This window comes from Salmo salar, chromosome 05, assembly GCF_965601325.2.
Source record: "Salmo salar chromosome 05, fSalSal1, whole genome shotgun sequence".
NCBI lineage: Eukaryota > Metazoa > Chordata > Actinopteri > Salmoniformes > Salmonidae > Salmo > Salmo salar.
This window is the reverse complement of record NC_138295.1, coordinates 63,566,003-63,580,281: the sequence shown is the minus strand read 5'-3', so window position 1 is coordinate 63,580,281 and position 14,279 is coordinate 63,566,003. Positions and strand designations below refer to the sequence as shown.

The window sequence follows — 14,279 nt, the reverse complement described above, 5'->3', positions numbered from 1 at the left end:
TTGTGTGTTTGTGTGTGTGTGTGCGTGCCAGTGCACCCACGCTCTCGATCCGTCTCCACAGGACAGCAGATCAAACAGATTGAGTGAAATCCAGAGCAGCAATAATTAGCAGCTGTTACAGCATCAAACCTCTCATCTTAAACACAGACACTCAAATTGAAGGCACTGATAATTAGTGGATGTTTCAAAATCAAGCTACACCAGTCAGCCATCAATTCTCCCCTATCATCTATCAGACACACACCCATTCTGACTGAACCACCACACAAACACACACACACCACAAAACACACAATGGTTATTATTGAAGCGAAGCAGCGATGCTGAACTCAAAACTCACTGGAGTTAATGTTCAGTCGAACTTCTCTGAGGGTGAGCAATAGCATGTGATGGAGTGATGTAGGCGGTGTACTGCTAAGAGAGAAAGAACCTCACCAGCATGACTCTGTAACAACAAACACACACACACACACACACACACACACACACACACAAACCACACACCTCAGGATTAGGGGAAAAGGGCCATTATTAATCATGATGTCACAGCATTATGATGGGGCTGCAGGTAGCCTAGGTTAGAGTGTTGGGCCAGTAACCGAAAGGTTGGTGGATCGAATCCCCGAGCTGACAAGGTAAAAAAATCTGTTGTTCTGCCCCTGAACAAGGCAGTTAACCCACTGTTCCTAGGCCGTCATTGTAAATAAGAATTTGTTCTTAACTGATTTGCCTGGTTAAATAAAAAAAATCATGTTGTCTGTCAGTGACTGATTAAATCATTATCACTAAAATCAAAACCCTGTGTGTGTGTGGTGATTTACGACCAGGAATAGGCTTTTTCTGTGGCCTAATGATACGGAAAACAAGGGAGGTGACACAGTCTCACACACACCACTGTTTGTAACTACAGAGCGAGAGCGAGAGCGAGAGCGAGAGCGAGAGCGAGAGACCGCAGAGCAGGCGGTGTTAGAAGTAGAGTTATTGACAGCATAGTGAGATCATTAATGAATGGTGTTCCATTTTGTGAAAGTGAATTATAAGAGTTAGTGAGTTTCTGCTAATTAGAGACTGAGTTTCCCTCCTTTCTATTGACTGTTGTACTGTTGAGAATAGAGAGGGAAAACTGAATACTTCATTTTAATTAACTTTTCACTGATGTTTTAACAGACAGATGGAGGCTTCAGAGGCTTTCAGAACACACCGCCCCAACACAATGATAAAAACACACCCCCTCTACAGGTCCTATAAAAAGGGCCAGTATATTAGAATGTTTCTTTATGGCCACTTTAAATCCATACTCTCAGCTGTTACACAGTGTGAGTGTGTAAGGCTGGTTTTACAGGCAGCCCAATTCTGATATTTTTACACTAATTGGACCTTTGACCAATCAGGTCAGCTCTGAAAAAGATCTGATGTGAAAAGTTCTGATGTGATTAGTCAAAAGATCAATTATTGGAAAAAAAATATCAGAATTGGGCTGCCTGTGTAAACTTCGCCTTAACACACGCGTGTGCTGACCGACTGTGACCACACATTGAAATCTCAGCTATTCAGGAAACCATCAGTGTACAATATGTGATAACTCAGGATGTGTGTATCCATTAATCCATTAACCTTACAGAGGATCCATCACTCTAAACACCAGGATGTTACTGTCTTTAGGAAGTATTATCCCTTTGGGGGCATTATGTATCATACTCATCAGGAAGGATATTATCTTAGATACACAACTATCTCTCTCTCTCTCTCTCTGTCTCTCTATCTCGCTCTCACATACACACACACAAACACAGAGAGAGAATGAGAGAAAGGGAGAGTGTGTGGGAGAGGGAGGTTATACACACCGACACAGGTCTGATGTGTTCATTTAGTAGGATTCTGATTTGATGATTTATTCATTAATCCCCTGCAAGATGGCCTGATTAACTCACTAATTAACTACACACACACACACAATGATCAATGTTCAGTTCCAATCAATGTGTTGTTATGACAACGCAAGTGTTCTAATCTGTTAATCCAGGATTATCTCTCTCCCACAAGCCTAATGTTCTGATTAATAAAACACACTCACAACTACACCACACACACATATACACTAAGTGTACAAAACATTAGGAACACCTGCTCTTTCCATGACATAGACTGACCAGGTGAACCCAGGTGAAAGCTATGATCCCTTATTGATGTCACATGTTAAATCCACTTCAATCAGTGTAGATGGAGAGGAGAGAGGTTAAAGAATAATTTTTAAGCCTTAAGACAATTGTATTGTGTAGCCATTCAGAGCATGAATGAGCAAGACAAAATATTGAAGTGCCTTTGAATGGGATATTATAGTAGTAGGTGCCAAGCGCAGAGGTTTGAGTGTGTCAAGAAGTGCAATCCTGTGGGTTTTTCACCCTCAACAGTTTCCTGTGTGTATCAAGAATGGTCCACCACCCAAAGGACATCCAGTCAATTTATCATAACTGTGGGAAGCATTGGATTCAACATGGGCCAGCATCCCTGTGGAAAGTTTGACACCTTGTAGAGTCCATGACCTGACAAATGAAGGCTGTTCTGGGGGCAAAAGGGGGTGCAGCTCAATATTAGGAAGATGTTCCGAATGCTTTGTACACTCAGTGTATACCTGTACTCTGCAGACACCCATACAGATGCACACCCCCCCGTGCACACACACGTATCCCCCATGCACACACATGTAAAATCAGCTCTCCTCATCTAAACCCTAGCGTTCCCAAAGCAACAATCTCTCCCACCGGGAGAGATAACATTCCTGTTTAACGGTGTGGGAATTCTTCAAAGAGACGAGGTGCTGTGCTGTGTTGCGTTAGCTAACAGGCGTGGAGAGGCACCTAGGTCAGTGTGTGTGTGTTTGTGTATTTGATTTAACATTGTCTGTTTATCTGTCTCAGATCCAGGAGGTGTTTCATAGTGTGTGAAGTGTAAAGTAGGTTAGAGTGGTGTGAGTGGACTAGAATAAGCAAATGGTTCAACAGCCTAGATACTGTATCTCCTCTTTCTGCTTTATTCCTGTTGCTTTAATGCTTGACTGTTCGTGTTCAGTATATAGTGCATTTGGAAGGTATTCAGACCCCTTGACTTTTTCCACATTGTGTTACCTTACAGCCTTATTCTAAAACTGATTAAATATATTTTTTTCTCTCAATCTACACACAATACCCCATAATGACAAAGTAAAAACAGGTTTTTAGATATTTTAGCAAAGTTATTCAAAATAAAAAGCTGAAATATGACATTTACATAAGTATTCAGACTCTTTACTCAGTACTTTGTTGAAGCACCTTTGGCAGCGATTACAGCCTCAAGTCTTCTTGGGTATGACTCTACAAGCTTGGCACATGTATTTGGGGGGTTTCTCCCATTCTTCTCTGCAGATCCTCTCAAGCTCTGTCAGGTTGGATGGGGAGCGTCGCTGCACAGCTATTTTCAGAGATGTTCGATCGGGTTCAACCACTTTGAAAAAGTTGGGCCAGTCAAGGACATTCAGAGATTGTCTTTTGGCAAACTCCAAGCAAGCTGTAATGTGCCTTTTACTGAGGACTGGTTTACGTCTGGCCACTCTACCATGAAGGCTTGATTGGTGGAGTGCTGCAGAGATGGTTGTCCTTCTGGAATATTCTCCCATCTCCACAGAGGAACTCTGGAGCTCCTTCAGAGCACTTATCAAGAGAACATCCCTGGTCCTCCATACTGCTGTCACGTCGGTTTGAAGGATCGTGAGACAAACGCAAGAATGCGTAATAGGGTTTTTTATTAGGTGAGGAGGAGGATTATTAAGATACTGTTTAACGCTAGGGTTTCAGATGTTTTTGGAAGATGGGCAGGGACTCTGCTGTCCTAGCTTCAGGGGGAAGCTGGTTCCACCATTGGGGTGTCAGGACAGAGAAGAGCTTGGACTGGGCTGAGCGGGAACTTCCCTCCTGTAGGGGTGGAGGGCCAAGAGACCAGAGGTGGCATAACGGAGTGCTCGGGTTGGGGTGAAGGGTTTGAGCATAGCTTGGAGGTAGGGAGGTGCAGTTCCTCTTGCTGTTCTGTAGGTAAGTGCCATGGTGTTGTAGTGGATGCGAGCTTCGACTGGAAGCCAGTGGAGTGTGCGGAAGAGCGGTGTGACATGAGAACTTAGTAAGGTTGAAAACTAGGCAGGCTGCAGAGTTCTGGATAAGTTGCAGGGGTTTGAGGGCACAATCAGGGACCCCAGCCAACAGCAAGTTGCAGTAGTCCAGACGGGAGAGTACAAGTGCCTGGATTAGGACATGCGCCTCTTCCTGTGTGAGGTAGGGTCATACTCGGATGTTGTAGAGCATGAACCTGCAGGAGCATGTCACTGCTTTGATGTTTGCAGAGAAAGACAGGGTGTTGTCCAGGGTAACACCTAGGTTCTTTGCACTGGGAGGGCGACACGAGTTGTCAACGGTGATGGAGAGATCTTTGAGCGGGCAGGCCTTCCCCGGGAGGAAAAGCAGTTCCGTCTTGTCACGATTGAGCTTGAGGTGGTGGGCCAACATCCAAGTTACGAATATCTGCCAGGCACGCAGAGATGCATGTCGCCACCTGGGTGTCAGAAGGGGGAAAGGAGAAAAGTAGTTGAGTGTAATCCGCTTAGCAATGATAGGAGAGACATGACGATATGACGGAGCCGAGTGACTTGGTGTATAGAGAGAAGAGGGCCTAGATCCGAGCCCTGGGGGATACCAGTAGTGAAAGTATGTGGTGCAGACACATATCCTCTCCACATTACCTGGTAGAAGCTGCCTGCCAGGTAGGATGCAATCCAAGAGTGCAGCGCCTGAGACACCCAGCCCTGAGAGGGTGGAGAGGAGGATCTGATGGTTCATGGTATCGAAGGCATTGGATAGATCTAGGAGGATGAGAACAGAGGAGAGAGAGTCAGCTTTGGCAGTGCGGCGAGCCTCCGTGGCACAAAAGAGCAGTCTCGGTTGAGTGACCCATCTTGAAGCCTGACTGGTTAGGATCAAGGATGAGGGAAGTCAGGAATGGGAGAAGGTCTCCAGAGTTGGTCTGGAGAAGGAAGGAGGGAATGGGGTCAAGCCGGCAGATTGTTGGGCAGACAGACCTCACTAGTCACAGGATGTCATCTGGAGAGAGGGGAGAAAGAGGTCAAGGCATAGGGTAGTTCTGTGAGAGTGAGACCAGTGGACTCAATAGGCTGAGTGAATGAGTAGCGGATGTCAAACTTTTGTTCAAAGTGGTTGACAAAGTCGTTTGCAGAGAGGGAGGAGGGAGGGGGTGGAGCATTAAGGAGGGAGGAGAAGGTGGAAAAGAGTTTCCTAGGGTTAGAGTGGTAGAATGCAGCTTTAGCAGTGGATACAGAGGAAGAGAAGATAGAGTGAGTCACTCAGACACAGAGCAGGAGGGGAGGGCCGACCCGGCCGGGAGGAAAGGGGACAGTGCAGGTCACAGGATGCGGAAAGGGAGGAGAGTAGGGTCGAAGAGGCAGATTCATGAGACAGCAGGATTCAGCAGAAGGGAGAGATGATAGGATAGAAGAGGAGAGAGTAGTGGGAGAGAGTGTGAAGATTGCGACGGCGTATGACCATCTGGGTAGGGGTAGAGAGGTTAAGGTTGGAGGAGAGGGAGACAAAAAAGGAAACAAAGTAGTGATCACTGCAACCTGGAGGGGGGTTGTGAGTTGGAGGGGATTGGGTGAGGTCAAAAGAGGCAAGGAGAGGTAAGAAAAAGTTAGAAAGAAATGAATCGAAGGCTGACGTCGGGAGGCTGAAGTCGCCAAGTACGAAGAGCGGAGAGCCATCATCAGGAAATGACCTTGTCAAGGTGTCAAGCTCATTGAGAAACTCTCCAAGGGCACCTGATGGGCGATAAATGACAATGTTAAGCTTGAGTGGACAAGTGACAGTGACAGGATGGAATTCAAACGATGAGATGGACAGGTGAGAGAAAATCTCCACTTAGAAGAAACGAGTAGACCTGTGCCACTACCACGACGACCGCAACAAACTTTATTTGTTACATGCACCGAATACAACAAGTATAGACTTTACCGTAAAATGCATACTTACAAGCCCTTATCGAACAGTGCAGTTCAAGAAGAGTTAAGAAAATATTTACCAAGTAGACTAAAATAAAAAGTAATAATAAAAAGTAACACAATAAGAATAACAATAACGAGGCTATATACAGGCGGCACCGGTACCGAGTCAGTGTGCAGGGGTACAGATTAGTTGAGGTAATTTGTACATGTAGATGGGGGTGAAGTGACTATGCATAGATAATAAACAGCGAGTATCAGCAGTGTACAAAATGGAGGGGGGGGGGGGGGGGTCAATGTAAATTGTCCGGTGGCGATGTTATTAATTGTTCAGTAGTCTTATGGCTTGGGGGTAGAAACTGTTGAGGAGCCTTTTGGTCCTAGACTTGGTGCTCCGGTACCACTTGCCATGCGGTAGCAGAGAAAACAGTCTATAACTTGGGTGACTGGAGTCTCTGACAATTTTATGGGCTTTCCTCTGACACCGGCTATTGTTTAAGACCTGGATGGCAGGGAGCTTGGCCCCAGTGATGTACTGGTCCGTTCGCACTACCCTCTGTAGCGCCTTGCAGTCAGATGCCGAGCAGTTGCCATACCAGGCGGTGATGCAACCAGTCAGGATGCTCTCGATGGTGCAGCTGTAAAAACTTTTGAGGATCTGGGGACCCATGTCAAATCTTTTCAGTCTCCTGAGGGGGAATAGGTTTTGTCGTACCCTCTTCACGACTGTCTTGGTATGTTTGGACCATGATAGTTCGTTGGTGATGTGGACACCAAGGAACTTGAAACTCTCAACCCGCTCCACTACAGCCCCATCAATGTAAATGGGGGCCTGTTCGTTCCACTTTTTCCTGTAGTCCATGATCAGCTACTTTGTCTTGCTCACATTGAGGGAGATGTTGTTGTCCTGGCACCACACTGCCAGTTCTCTGACCTCCTCCCTATAAGCCATCTCATCATTGTCGGTGATCAGACCTACCACTGTTGTGTCGTCAGCAAACTTAATGATGGTGTTGGAGTCATGTTTGGCCACGCAGTCGTGGGTGAACAGGGAATACAGGAGAGGACTAAGTACACACCCTGAGGGGCCCAGTGTTGAGGATCAGCGTGGCAGACGTGTTGTTGCCTACTCTTACCACCTGGGACGGCCCGTCAGGAAGTCCAGGATCTAGTTGCAGAGGGAGGTGTTAAGTCCCAGAGTCCTTAGCTTAGGGATGAGCTTCGTGGGCACTATGGTGTTGAACGCTGAGCTGTAGTCAATGAACAGCATTCTCACATAAGTGTTCCTTTTGTCCAGGTAAGAAAGGGCAGTGTGAAGCGCGATTGAGATTGCGTCATCTGTGGATCTGCTGGGGCGGTATGCGAATTGGAGTGGGTCTAGGGTGTCCGGGAGGATGCTGTTGATGTGAGCCATGACCAGCCTTTCAAAGCACTTCATGGCTATCGACGTGAGTGCCACTTAGACAGGTTACCTTCGCTTCCTGGGGCACAGGGACTACGGTGGTCTGCTTAAAACATGTAGGTATTACAGACTCGGTCAGTGAGAGGTTGAAAATGTCAGTGAAGACACTTGACAGTTGGTCAGCACATGCTTTGAGTACATGTCCTGGTAATCCATCTGGCCCAGCGGCTTTGTGAATGTTGACCTTTTAAAGGTTTTGTTCACATCGGCTACTGAGAGCGTTATCACACAGTCATCCAGAACAGCTGGTGCTCTCGTGCATGCTTCAGTGTTGCTTGCCTCGAAGCAAGCATAAAAAGGTGTTTAGCTCGTCTGGTAGGCTCGCGTCACTGGGCAGCTCGTGTCTGGGTGTCCCTTTGTAGTCCGTAATAGTTTTCAAGCCCTGCCACATCCGACGAGCGTCAGAGCCGGTGTAGTAGGATTCAATCTTAATCCTGTACTGACGCTTTGCTTGTTTGATGGTTCATCTGAGGACATAGCGGGATTTCTTATAAGTGTCAGGATTAGTCTCTCGCTCCTTGAAAGCGGCAGCTCTAGCCTTTAGCTCGATGCAGATGTTGCCTGTAATTGATGGCTTCTGGTTCTGGTACAGTCACTGTGGGGACGACGTCGTCGATTAACTTATTGATGGAGCCGATGACTGAGGAGGTGTACTCCTCAATGCCATTGGATGAATCCCGGAACATATTCCAGTCTGTGCTAGCAAAACAGTCCTGTAGTGTAGCATCCGTGTCATCTGATCGCTTCCATATTGAGCGAGTCACTGGTACTTCCTGCTTTAGTTTTTGCTTGTAAGCAGGAAGGGAGGATAGAATTATGGTCAGATTTGCCAAATGGAGGGCGGGGGAGAGCTCGGTATGCATCTCTGTGTGTGGGGTAAAGATGGTGTAGGATTTTTTTAATCTCTGGTTGCACATGTGATATGCTGGTAAAAATTTGGTAAAACTGATTTAAGTTTGCCTGCATTAAAGTACCCGGCCACTAGGAGCACCGCTTCTGGGTGAGCATTGTCTTCTTTGCTTATGACCTTATAGAGTTGGTTGAGAGCGGTCTTAGTGCCAGCTTCGTTCTGCGGTGCTAAATAGATGGCTACAAATAATATAGATGAGAACTCTCTTGGTAGATAGTGTGGTCTACAGTAGCTTATCATAAAGTACTCTACCTCAGGCGAGCAAAACCTCGAGACTTCTTTAATATTAGACATCACGCACCAGCTGTTATTGACAAATAGACACATACCCCCATGCCTCGTCTTACCAGAGGTAGCATCTCTGTTCTGCCGGTGCATGGAAAATCCCGCTAGCTCTATATTGTCCGTATCTTCATTCAGCCACCTCTCGGTGAAACATAAGATGTTACAGTTTTTGATGTCCCGTTAGTAGGATAATCTTAATCGTAGGTCATCAATTTTATTTTCCAATGATTGCACGTTAGCAAGAAGAACAGATGGCAGTGGGAGTTTACTCGCTCGCCTACGGATTCTGAGAAGGCTGCCCAATCTGCGGCCCCTTTTCCTGCGTCTTTTCTTCACGCAAAAGGTGTGGATCTGGGCCTGTTCCAGTGAAAGCAGGATATCCTTCTCATCTGACTCGTTAAAAGAAAACGTTTCTTCCAGTCCGCGGTGAGTAATCACAGTTCTGATGTCCAGAAGTTATTTTCGGTCATAAGAGACGGTAGCAGCAACATTATGTACACAATAAGTAAAAAAATAAGTTACACAAAACGCCAGGGGAGACTGAAGAACTAACAATAATTTCTAATTGCCTAGCAGAGGTGGAGAGCATATCTCCCTGTACTAATTGATGATTGGCTAGGAGAGGTGAAACCACTCCCACTCCAATACAGCTACTGATTACCAAAACAAGACACAAATTGACCTGCCCGTTGATCCTGGTTGATGTGTCAACAACTATCTGCAAATGATGAGCAGTCAGCAGTTCACACACCAAGTGGGCCAGTGGGAAGACAGGCAGCACTTAAAGTAGATGGCCCTAGCTAGCAAAAAGACAGTACTAGACCACAAAAGATAAAGCACTCCTCTCATGAACTCCACAACACTACAGTATCTGTTCTGTATTAGTTCTTTATTTTAGCAGGTCACATTCAGAATGGAATCTCTTTCTAAAGTGAGCCTGGGTCATGAAGGGAAGCAAACATTCACCTCATTATTAAAACATGTATCTCAAAAAGTATCAGATTGAGAGGAGAAAAATACAGAAAATAAACAGCATTGAAGTTGTTTTTTATCTGGTTCATTCCAGGACAATGGAAACAAAGCTTGAGTCGACATGTCAACCAATCTTTTCTAATACAGAAAACAATTCAGCACTAATATGACAGAGAGAGAGGTCATATGATTCTGGGAAACTCAGGGTTGAACAGAAGAAAGGCACTTCTGAGAACACAATACAGACAATATCTAGAGAGAGAGAGCAAAACTCAGAGAAAACTCAAGGGCCCATTCATCCTCTCTCAAGGGCCCATCAACAGTCGCAACTCTGCTGCTTTCAAACAAAGTGTTGCATCTGGTCTAGTTTGTGAGGTGTACAGAGATAGGTAAGAGGTCTTTATAAACTACATTTCTATAAACTTTAGCTTTATTTAATGTCCGAGTTAATAGTGTACTATAAAAGTAGACAGGGGTATGCGGTCTAAATGTCTTTTACACACTTTATTTTGCCCGTGCATTTCCCCACCTATCACAGAAAAATGCATTGGAAATATAGGGAGCATTACTTTATTCACCACAAACGTCTCTCAGCGTGCACTAACCCACTGTTTTACCACTAGATCACTTGTAGAGAGAATGTTCGATGGCTTCCTCCTCCTCATCGTCACTACTGGGCTCAAAGTCTTCATCCATGGCAGGGTCTGTTTCCCTTCCTCCCCCTCTGTCTCATCCCCCAGTTCCACCAGGAGCTGCTCTATCTGCTCCAGAATGGGGCCGTCATCACAGCGCAACTTCACATACAGCTGGAGAGAGACACACACACACACACACACACAGAAATAAACATTTGTTACATACATACACGTTTCCACTAGGACTTAATGTGACTTCTACCAAATGCCTCTTTCCCGGTGTATTGGGCTCAGTGAAATACGCTGTGAGCGGGACCTTTATAAAAGCCCATTGTAGAGGGGACCGGTAGATTTCCCTGTGTGTAATATTCTCTCTGCCTGAGTGGAAGCACTGGACTGATAACAGAACACACTATCACACACATACGCTACAGCAATCACAACACAGAAACAGACAGGCACACACACTGATTAATTCCTTTTGCTCCAATATGAAACTTCTCCTCTAGTCCACAGTGATGGAGATAAGCAGATCTGGGAATCTTGGCTGAACTACATTAGTCTACTTCATCCACGCACGCACGCACACCAGCGTTTCTGTATCCATAATTGCCGGCTTTTGGCCGATAAAAAAAAAATGATTTGCTGGCCAAATTGACAGGGAGAAAATACAATCCCATTGCAAGATAATGCTTTTTATACATTGATGGAAATATTAGATGGAAATACATTTGACCGTCATGCTTATTGGTCTATAGGTTAATTTGCTACATTGTGTGGAATTAAATTGGGCCGTGTGTATTTTCATTAGTCCTTGTGTATCTTATTTATCAAACATGCCCCACAGCATACAGAGTCTATTTCCCTGTCAAGTGCATAGGCAATGGTAGGCAGGCTAGCAGCCCATCATTACCTACCACTTTGCAATGTGAGCTGGAGGCAGAATGCATTTTGAACACATATACTTAATTGTTTGAAATCTGAACGTTTTACTTCCTATTATGAGGTATGCCTTACCTTGCTTCAAGGTAGCCTAGGCAAAATCTGACCAAAGAAACATGGTGACAATTATTTTATAAAGACTTCCTCATATGCCATTGAAACCAACATTTCTTTCCTGTTCCATTGGTTTTCAATTTTCTTTTGTTGTCCAGAAGCAAAAGTCACAATCCTAGTCATATTAGTAAGCCTTCCTAGTTGTTGCATCTTTAGATGCCCCCTCATTCTACGTTTCTAACTTTTCATCTGTCACATGAGAAGTTAAGTTAATTGAATACTCACTTTACATACAGTTGAAGTCGGAAGTTTACATACACCTAGGTTGGTGTCATTAAAACTCGTTTTCAACCACTCCACAAATGTATTGTTAACAAACTATAGTTTTGGCAAGTCGGTTAGGACATCTACTTTGTGCATGACACAAGTAATTTTTCCAACAATGTTTTCAGACAGATTTCACTTATAATTCACTGTATCACAATTCCAGTGGGTCAGAAGTTTACATACACTAAGTTGACTGTGCCTTTAAACAGCTTGGAAATTCCAGAATATTCTTTCATGGCTTTAGAAGCTTCTGATAGGTTAATTGACATAATTTGAGTCAATTGGAGGTGTACCTGTGGATGTATTTCAAGGCCTACCTTCAAACTCAGTGCCTCTTCGCTGGACATCATGGGAAAATCAAAAGAAATCCAAGACCTCAGAAGAAAAATTGTAGACCTTCACAAGTCTGGTTCATCCTTGGGAGCAATTTACAAACGCCTGAAGGTACCACGTTCATCTGTACAAACAATAGTACGCAAGTATAAACACCATGGGACCACACAGCCGTCATATCGCTCAGGAAGGAGACGCGTTCTGTCTCCTAGAGATGAATGTACTTTGGTGCGAAAAGTGCAAATCAATCCCAGAACAACAGCAAAGGACCTTGTGAAGATGCTGGAGGAAACAGGTACAAAAGTATCTATATCCACAGTAAAACAAGTTCTATATCGACATAACCTGAAAGGCCGCTCAGCAAGGAAGAAGCCACTGCTCCAAACCCGCCATAAAAAAAGCCAGACTACGGTTTGCAACTGCACATGGGGACAAAGATCGTACTTTTTGGAGAAATGTCCTCTTGGTCTGCTGAAACATAAATAGAACTGTTTGGCCATAATGACCATCATTATTTTTAGAGGAAAAGGGGGAGGCTTGCAAGCTGAAGAACACCACCCCAACCGTGAAGCACAGGGGTGGCAGCATCATGTTGTGGGGGTGCTTTGCTGCAGGAGGGACTGGTGCACTTCATAAAATAGATGGCCTCATGAGGATGGAAAATTATGTGGATATATTGAAGCAACATCTCAAGACATCAGTCAGGAAGTTAATGGGTCTTCCAAATGGACAATGACCCCAAGCATACTTCCAAAGTTGTGGCAAAATGGCTTAAGGACAACAAAGTCAAGGTATTGGAGTGGCCATCACAAAGCCCTGACCTCAATCCTATAGAAAATGTATGGGCAGAACTGAAAAAGTGTGTGTGAGCAAGGAGGCCTACAAACCTGACTCAGTTACACCAGCTCTGTCAGTAGGAATGGGCCAAAATTCACCCAACTTATTGTGGGAAGCTTGTGGAAGGCTACCAGAAACATTTGACCCAAGTTAAACAATTTAAAGGCAATGCTACCAAATACTAATTTAGTGTATGTAAAGTTCTGACCCACTGGGAATGTGATGAAAGAAATAAAAGCTGAAATAATTAATTCTCTACACTATTATTCTGACATTTCACCTTCTTAAAATAAAGTGGTGATCCTAACTGACCTAAAACAGTGTTTTTACTAGGATTAAATGTCAAGAATTGTGAAAAACTGAGTTTATGTATTTGACTAAGGTGTATGTGAACTTCTGACCTCAACGGTATGTAGTACACATACTGTATTCTTGACATAGCTCATCCTGTATAACTACTGCTGTACATACCTTTTCCTACGTATATATTGCCATGCTGTCTATACACACCACTTTTTTATATTGTGGACTCTGACATTGCTCATTCTGATATTTCCAGTCAGGTCAGCTTTCTTCATTTTTTGTTGCTTCTTATTTGTTTCAGTATTGTACTATTGGACACTTACCGCACTTATGGCTCTAAAAACATAAGAATTTTGCTCCACATGCTTTAACATCTGCTAATCTGCATATGGCGACAAACTTTAATTTGATATGGACCCACACGCATCATTTGCACTGTTTAGAATGGTGTTTTCCTATTAATCGCATTTTAGCAAATGTTTGAAAATGAAATTTTATTGGCTGCTTCACATGAGTTGCATGTTCTGTTAAGATGAATTACCCGGACCCCAAAAGTGTTCTACCTGGAACCAAAAAGGGTTCTCCTATGGGGACAACCGAATAACCCTTTTTTCAAAGAGTGTACTCTTAAAACACTCACCTGGCTCAACCCTCTCATCCTACATTCTGCTTCTATAAAGCCTTAAAGGTCCTTGAGAAATGTTGAGAGGTGAGTGTTGTACACAAACAACACTCACTCTCCTCGCTCTTCATCTGTCATTCCTCTCCTCTCCCTTCTGTTAGTGAACTAAATAGCTAACAAAATGACTACATGGACTATCAGAGTTGACCCTCTTATCTATGCACTCACAGGGCCCTACACACTTACACTCCAACACACATACAGTACACACCCACTCCATAATTTGCTCACATATTCATATTGACTCTATACACACACACACACCCGCTCACATACAATCATCATATACACGGCTATTACTCTGTTTATCCTATATCCTGATGCCTAGTTACCTTACCCCTATACATATCTACCTTTATCGATCCAGTATCCCTGCACATTGTAAATATGGTACTGGAACTGGCCCTGTATAATATATTTTTTATTTATTGTGTGTTTTTGTTCTTGTTATTGTTAATTGCATTGTTGGGTTTAGAGGTTGCAAGAAAGCCATTTCACTCAAA

At 44.2% G+C, this 14,279-nt stretch overlaps 1 long non-coding RNA gene across 1 annotated transcript; it reads right to left on the bottom strand.

The window, feature by feature from the left end:
* Nucleotides 1-9,561: 9,561 nt before the first annotated feature.
* LOC123743247 (uncharacterized) lies at nucleotides 9,562-13,874 on the bottom strand. Its single transcript, XR_006770054.2, has 2 exons — nucleotides 13,735-13,874; nucleotides 9,562-10,469 (listed from the first exon to the last, which is right to left on the bottom strand). It is a non-coding gene; the product is annotated as an uncharacterized LOC123743247 (long non-coding RNA).
* Between the last annotated feature and the right edge of the window lie 405 nt (nucleotides 13,875-14,279).